The sequence below is a fragment of the Neophocaena asiaeorientalis genome, unplaced genomic scaffold, assembly GCF_003031525.2.
Source record: "Neophocaena asiaeorientalis asiaeorientalis breed wild unplaced genomic scaffold, Neophocaena_asiaeorientalis_V1.1 scaffold124, whole genome shotgun sequence".
In the NCBI taxonomy this organism is placed as follows: Eukaryota; Metazoa; Chordata; class Mammalia; order Artiodactyla; family Phocoenidae; genus Neophocaena; species Neophocaena asiaeorientalis.
In genome coordinates, this window is record NW_020174135.1 from 12,612,834 (window position 1) to 12,620,564 (window position 7,731).

Below are 7,731 nucleotides of genomic sequence, written 5' to 3' on the forward strand. Positions count from 1 at the left end.
CAGCCCAGGTTGTTGGTAAGCAACAAAGGCCTTAGGGCAGTGGTCTTTTGGACCTAGTTGTGGCTATGACAGCTAGTGACTCCAAAGGGTGTGGTGATCCAAACGCCTGGAGAAGCAAAATCATTCATCTATAAGCCAAGAGATTCCAGAATGGGAACTGATGGGCAGCCCCCAGGGATTCTGCAGGGGCTGTAGCATCATAAAAGTCCTCAGCCTAATAAAAAGGGGTAGGTCTCACTCAAACATTGCAGGGATTCTTGGTCCCTCAATTTATCCTGAGACTTCAGAACAGAGCTGGAAAGCCAGGTAGCTCTCCCTGTGATGTAGTGGCACAACCCTGTCAACAGGCAGAAGCTCCGGAAGTCCCACTGAGCAACTGCAACTCACTGCAGTACAGAGAAGTGAGTTCACGTGGGGTCTCCCAAATTCTCCCACCACCCACAGGTGCTCAATCTGACAGCGGAGATCCCACACCATGAGGCTAGGATGGCGCCTGCAGGGCTCAGGGCAGTCTGGGGACAAGTCACAATGATGGTGCTGTCCCTGCCATCACTGGAATTTGTGGGTCCAGGAGCCAAGCGGAGGAGGTAGCTCCCTTTCTGCCCATGCAATGGCTTCATTTCTGTGCCACTGTCATATGGGATCTATATTGGCTGTGGTTACGTGAGCTCTTTAGTACATGGATTACAGAATGGAGAGGGATATCTAGAAGGGATCTCAACATAACCCAGGATGAAACTGACTCTGCTGAGCAGGTCGTTTCTGAAATGGCCCTGCCTAGTGATTCTAAGGCAATAACTAGATGTGGCTTTCGATGAGCTGTGTCTTGACAGCTGGATCATATTAGAAGGGAATATATTGAAACTACATAGTGGAAGGCATGTCATGGGGCCTCAGATCCACGCCTTTCCTGGGAGCAGCAAGCTGTCCCCACTTCTCACCATGCTGTATCACATAAGCCACACTTCTGCACAGCTGACTGGAACAGAAGTGGCCTGTGCCAAGGGCAGCCCCAGAAAACTATCACATGGGCCAGTCCACCTGCCTCTCTCTTTGGAACTGGAGCTAAGAGGCCGTTGGCCATGGAAGGGGAATCTGAGGTGTGATGCTGGGAGGTCGGGAGGGAGCGTGATGGGCCACCTCCTGAGGAAGTGGCTCTGTGGACGTTGAGGCAGTGGGGCGGAGGAGAGAGGAACACCCAGCAGAGGGAGAAGCAGAGGCTCACAGCAGGAGAGTGGGGTCCTGCCGGCCACCACGCAGAGCCCTCACAACCCCCGACAGTGACCCAAGCCAGTTCTCGCTGGTCATGGGTATCCTTAAAATAAACCCCTTTTTATAAAAATAAATAAGTAAATAAATATTTTATTTCATTTTTAGTAACTTAAGACTCTTGCTATGAAAAGAGCCTAACTAGAGCACATTTCCTACTGGACTAGGAAATGATCTATTCTACATGGGTGCTAGGAATCTGGTGACATAGTAACTGCCTAGAAATCAGGCTTTGGTTTTCTCATCAGAACACGAGCCCTGGTTTCTCAGCATATCCAGCCTGAGGACATCTTCACACCCTAAGGACCTGCTTTACTTTGGCATTCCTTATTCTTGTCATCATTGATAAGATTAAGGGCTGCTTTCACTGTAGTTACTCTATGGAGAGCTTTTACATTTTCTTAGGTGAAAAGGGGGGATAGGAGGGGACGGGGAGAAAGAAAAAGGATTGTTTCCTTTCCAGAGAAAGAATCCAGAGTGAGAAACAATGGCTGGGTCTCTCCAACATTAAATGAAAAGACAGAGAAATCCAGGGACTCCTGCGGGATCTCGAAGAACGAGGCACTTTTGGCCAGCAGGCTAATTCAAGGTTCTGCTAATTCCCGAGGGTATCTGCTGCAAACCTCTTCAGAAGCCTCAGACAGGCTGCCCTTCCTGCTGCCCTCACAGGTGTTAAGTAGTGGTTTCCAGGTGCAGATGGCTGTTACTTTGGAGACTAGACAAGGGCATAAGGCATCCTTGGAGGAGCTCTGCCCTGGGGTTCAGGGAACAAAGAAATCCTAGCCACCCCCCAGCCAGGCCTAGCTTCTTGGAGTTGTGTCCACAGAGAGGGGTCCCTGGAAGCTTCCCAGACAGGGCTGGTCTGATGAGTGCTGACGCAGCCCCGAAGGGTTCGTGGGCAGGCCAGGGGACCTGCTCAGCACCTCTCGGGTGCAGCAGGACACACCGTGAAGAGCCCCGAGCTGCGGGGGGTGGCAGTGGCACACCGCTGGCTCCCACTTCCATCCACTGTCTCCTCCTTTGTCCCGGTGTCCAGGCAACTGCAGGGAGATCCCGACAGGGCAGCAGGGTGCCCAAGTGGCAGCTTAGCCACCTGGCCTTAGTAACTGGGTGCTGGTCGCGGTCACATCAGGGCGGCTGGACCGTTTCGTTTCAGGATCGACGTCCAGCTCACCTCAGCTCCGCCTCCTGACAGAGGCCACAGGGCAGGATGTGTCACCCTGAGGGCTCTGGATGGGTCCTGAAGGGTCCACGACCCCTACAATGCACAGGCTTTGTGCACTGCACACTTTTCTGGGGAAAAGCCACAGACTTTATCCAGCATCTTGAAGAGATCTGGGAGCCCAGAGAGCAACATGGGCTCTCCATAGTAGAAAAGGAAAGGTGATTGGAGTCCTGGGGTTTTCTGGAACAGGAGGCAGACAAGCGATTTCTGTGTTTCTCACAGAAAAGTCTGGACTCAGAGGAGAGAGTCCAGGCTTTGGCATCAGGACCGCTTCCCTGTCACTGAGTAGTCTGGTGACCCTGGGTGAGTTTCTTATCCTCCCTGAGGAAGGACACTGCATTCATTAAACATCTACGATCCAAACCTCTTCCCCACTGCACGGAGCCTTCCGTGGGCCCTGCGACCCCATCTCCACCCTCCCCAATTCCCCAGTTCCTACATCTGCAACCTCTTCTCTGAATGTTCTCCTCACCTGCACATGCGAACCTCAGCCTGGCTCTGTCCAGCAGGCGCTGCGGCTCCGGAGCCTCTCAAGTGACACTCGTCCTCCCGCCTCCTTGCTCCTGCTTGGCGCCCAGGACTTTCCCCTCCTCCCTAAGCCGGCCACACACGCCCCCCCCCCATCACCTCCCCCAGTACGCCTTGGATTAGTCAGTGTTCTCCAGGAAACAGAACGAAGAGGATGGATGCAGATATACACAAAGAGATCCATTATGAGGGCCTGGCTCATGCAATGGTGGAGGCTGAGAAGCCCCACGATCTGCCCTCCGCAAGCTGGGGGCCCAGGGAAGCCGGCGTGTAGTTCCAGTCCAAACCTAAGGCCTGAGAACCAGGGGAGCCGACGGCGGCAAAACCCCCAAACGCGGTTAAATCCAGCTCTGCGCGCTCCACGCCCACGCCCACGAGGCTGCGCTCTGCCGAGGAGGCACAGCCACGACCGGGACGGGCCGGGGGCGTCCCTCCTTGAAGGCATGACCACGGCCGCCAGGGGGGCCTTCCTGCTGCTCGGCGCCACAGGTCCCGAGGCCACCCGCGCCCCGCTCTCCCGCCACTCCTGCGCGGCAGTTCCCTCTCTCCTCGGACACCCAAGACGCCTCTCCATGCTCACTCTCAGCTGCTGCCCAGGCTCTACTTTCACTCCGCACATTTCACTTGCCCGGGCTCTCGCTGCCCGGGCTCTCGCTAACCCGTCTCCCGGCAGCTCCGGCCACATCCTCTGCCCCGTCTCAGGGCGGTTACCAGGGGCGAAGCGTCCCTGCTGCCCTTGCCCACCAGACCCCTGCCCACGTCCCCGCTCCCCTTCACAGCAAGACCACCCTGTCCACAGTCACGTCCACTCATGTTCCCCTCCTGCTGTCGGCTGAGCCCACTTCAGTGGGACCGTCACTCCAGCGCTCCACAGGAACAGCTCTCGCCCAGGTCACCGACGACCACCTCAGGTGTCCACCCTCAGTCCTCACCCTACTGATCCCTCAGCACCCCTGGATTAGTTGAGGACACCCTCCTCCCTGAGACGTGTTCTTCTTTCTTATTCTGAGACACCACACTCTTCTGGATTTTTACTTACCTCCCAGGCTGTCCTTTTCATCTCCCGGCTTGTGGCACGCACCCCTCGTCCCCACCTCTGGCCACTGGAGGGACCCAGGCTGAGTCTTTGGACCTCTTCTCTTCTGAGTACATGTGCCAGCCTCCTGATAAATGCCAGCCAGATGGTGATGGCTCCCCACGTATCTCTCCAGCCTGGACTCCTCCCCGATGCCAGGCTCCTACATCCAGCTAGTCTACATCTGTGCAGGGATTTCCGGTCGGCATCTCAAATCTACCCTTCCCAGAGTTTTCCCTATTTCACTCAGCCCACTACCTTTCTGAGAAGATTATTGCCAGAGAGATCACAAAGTCACCCTGAAAATGTCTTTGACTATGCATATAGTAGACTTAAAACATCCCTTTGGGTTCCATGAGCAGGAAGAACGCTCCAAGAACCAGGTGAGGGAGCCAAGGAGAAGGGCTTACGCCCCAAGGAGAATTTCAGGTGTAGTCAGGGAAGATAATGAAATAGGAGAAACTCCTTTGAGATGAAGCTGGGGTGCCCTTTGGAGGCCAGATCAGAAACCTAAGGGAACGTTCCCCTTGTCAGGGCTGGGAACCCTCACAAAACCTGTCTCTCAGGAAAGAATCTGTCACTTCTGTGAACCAGGGGCTACTGCGCCCTCCCTTTGCTCAATGGGAATCTGTCACTTCTACTTCAGCTCTGTACGTTGGGTGTCAGGGCGGCAGGCAGACAACTCACCTCCCCTTAGTTCACTGGTCACCAGAACACAGGATCGGAACCTAGTCCTGCTGGAGAAGAATGTGTGACCCGGAGATCCTGGATGTAACTTTGGGTTGTCTCCTGAGAGAAGGGGATGAGACTGTGTGTGGAGGGGAAGAATGAGATGGCTGGTCACCAAATGGATGTACTGGGGCAGAGACAACGCAATTTCCTTTCCTTCTGGGCACCCAGGAAGAGGATGTTTCCCAGTCTCCTCTGTAGTGGGTGAGGCTGAATCACAACTTTCGGTTGATGCGATACAGGCAAAGACTGGTCCCTAAAACGATGCCCTTGTGTAATCCTCCCTTTTATCCCATCCTTTGGTGACCTTGGAGGCCACGTGCTGAGGATGTCAAGTGCCACAGGATGGATGCAGCCGAGGTCCCTGAATGACTATGTCACTCAGAGTCCCCAAAGGACATAGTGTCCCTCCATAAGTCCTGCCCTTCCCCCACCTCCGCCTCAGACCACCATGGACTTGAAGTAAGCGAGCAATGTTTTTATTGTACTAGGTCACTTTTAGGGTTGTATGTTAGAGTAGTTCCCTTACCCCAATGTATACAGCAGGCACTCAATAATTACGGTGACTGAGCGTTCTAATTCCAGAGCCCAAAGCTTTTAACCACCACACTCTCTGTTAACTGGCTTTCTATATGCATTTTCCCCTTTTCTTCATAAAATAAAATTCTTTCCTGATTTTATAAGTAATATGTGCCCAGAACCCAACACCAACAACAGAAGCAAACAAGCTGATGAAAAATGGACACAGGCCTTGACTAGACATTTCTCCAAAGAAAATATACAAATAGCCAACAAACACATGAAAAGATGCTGTCGACATCATTTTTCATTAGGGAAATACAAATTAAAACCACAAAAAGATACCACCTCACATCCATAGGATGGTTACAATCAAAAAACCAAAAAATGTCAAGTGCTGGCGAGAATGTGGAGAAACTGGAACACTGGCGCACTGCTGCTGGGAATGTAAAATGATTCAGATGCTGTGGAAAACAGCATGGCAGTTCCTCAAAAAATTAAACAGAATTATCATATGATCCAACAATTCCACTTCTGGTTATTACCCAAAAGAACTGAAAGCAGGTTCTCAAACGTATACCTACATACCCATGTTCACAGCAGCATTATTTACAATAGCCAAAGGTTGCAAGCAACTCAAGTGTCCATCGACGGATGAATGGATAAACAAAATGTGGTCTAACATACAGTGGACTATTACTCAGCCAGAAAAAGGAAGGAAGTTCTCACACGTGCTATAACATGAATGAACCTTGAACACATTATGCTAAGTGAAATAAACCAGTCACTAGGACAAATACTGTATTACAGATTCTACTTACATAAGGTTCCATAGTAGTCAAATTCATAGAGACATAAAGTAGAATGATGGTTGCCAAGGACGGGCAGAGAGGGGGACTTGTTTAATGGCTACAGAGTTTCAGTTTTGCAAGCTGAAAAGAGTTCTGGAGATGGGCTACGCAACAATGCGAAGGTACTTAGAACCACTAAACCGTATGTACACTTAAAATAATTTGTTAAGATCGTAAATTTCATGTTATGTGTATTTTATCACAATTAAAAAATTTTTTTAAGTATTATGTGCTCATTTTTAAAACATGACAAAATATACAGGAAGTTTTAAAAACATCATCCTCTATCACTCCAACAGAGTCTACCACTGTTGAGAGAGTCCTTTTATGTAGCCAAAGTGGAGTTGTTTTATAAAACATTGATTCAAAACTATAAAGCAAAAGCCCAGTCTTGGTGGAGAAGGCAATCCTGTTATAGAGGGGGAGAATTAGCCCACTTTTTGCTTCCAGGCAGACTGGAACAACTCCAGTATTTCTTTCTAAATCTTCACATTTGAATTGGGTGAATATTGCCTTTGTAACTAACAGCGCAGAGGCCTCTGGCGTGTTTGGATGACTATAATTAGCTTTGGATTCAGGACCATACAAACTGATACCTGGGGCATTTCTTCCCTTCATTCACACATGTATGCATTCACTGAATAAATATTTGTTGATTGTCTACATATGCTAGACGATGGGCTAGGGGTTCAGGAGAAAGCAGTGAACAGGAGAGTTCAGGTAAGAGGACTCTTACCTTCCAGTTGGGGAGACAAACAGCAAACAAGTAAACAAATTGCAAACCCTGAAGGGCTCTGTAGGAAAGGCACAGGATACCGCTATGGATACCGCTATCGAAAAGAACAGGAGAGGAGATGACATCTGAGCTGAGACCTGGAGGATGGGAATGAGCTCCCAAAGAAAGTGCTGGAGACTCCGAAGGACGTTAGGACATTTATAGGAACAGACAAAAGGAATCTGCCGCGATGGAGGTCGGAACAGTGCTTACCTCTGGGGAGGGTACTGACTTTGGGAGGTACCGGGGCAGGTTTCGTGTGCTGGAGATGGTCTGCATCTGAATCTGGGTGAATATATATGCATAAAAGTATGTAAAAATTCATCCAGCTGCACACTTTAAGGTTTGTGCACTTATCCTACAAATAAAATTAAATACCCCTTCCCCCAAAAAAGGGAAACGAAGTGGGGGTGGCTTTCCAGGTGGAGGGAATAATAAGTAAGAGCAAGAGCCTTGCAGGTGTACTGTCCCTCGTGGAGAACAGCCAGAAACCCGCAGCTGGAGCTGCACAGAGGTCAAGGAGTGCCGTGGGGTGAGGTTACACCTGGGGAGGGAATTAAGACTGGGGCTCTGGGGCCAGGGATTTTAACTGTTTACACTTTTCAGAAATACATTCTTTTTGACCATATCTTCATGTTTTACGTGTATCATTTTTAAAAGTAAATAAGGCCATTTGCTTTTGTTTTCAAAGCGTTGCTTTCCGCCTTTCCTATCTGCTTGTTCTAAGGAGGTTAACAGTTTTTAACATCCTTTTCTCGTC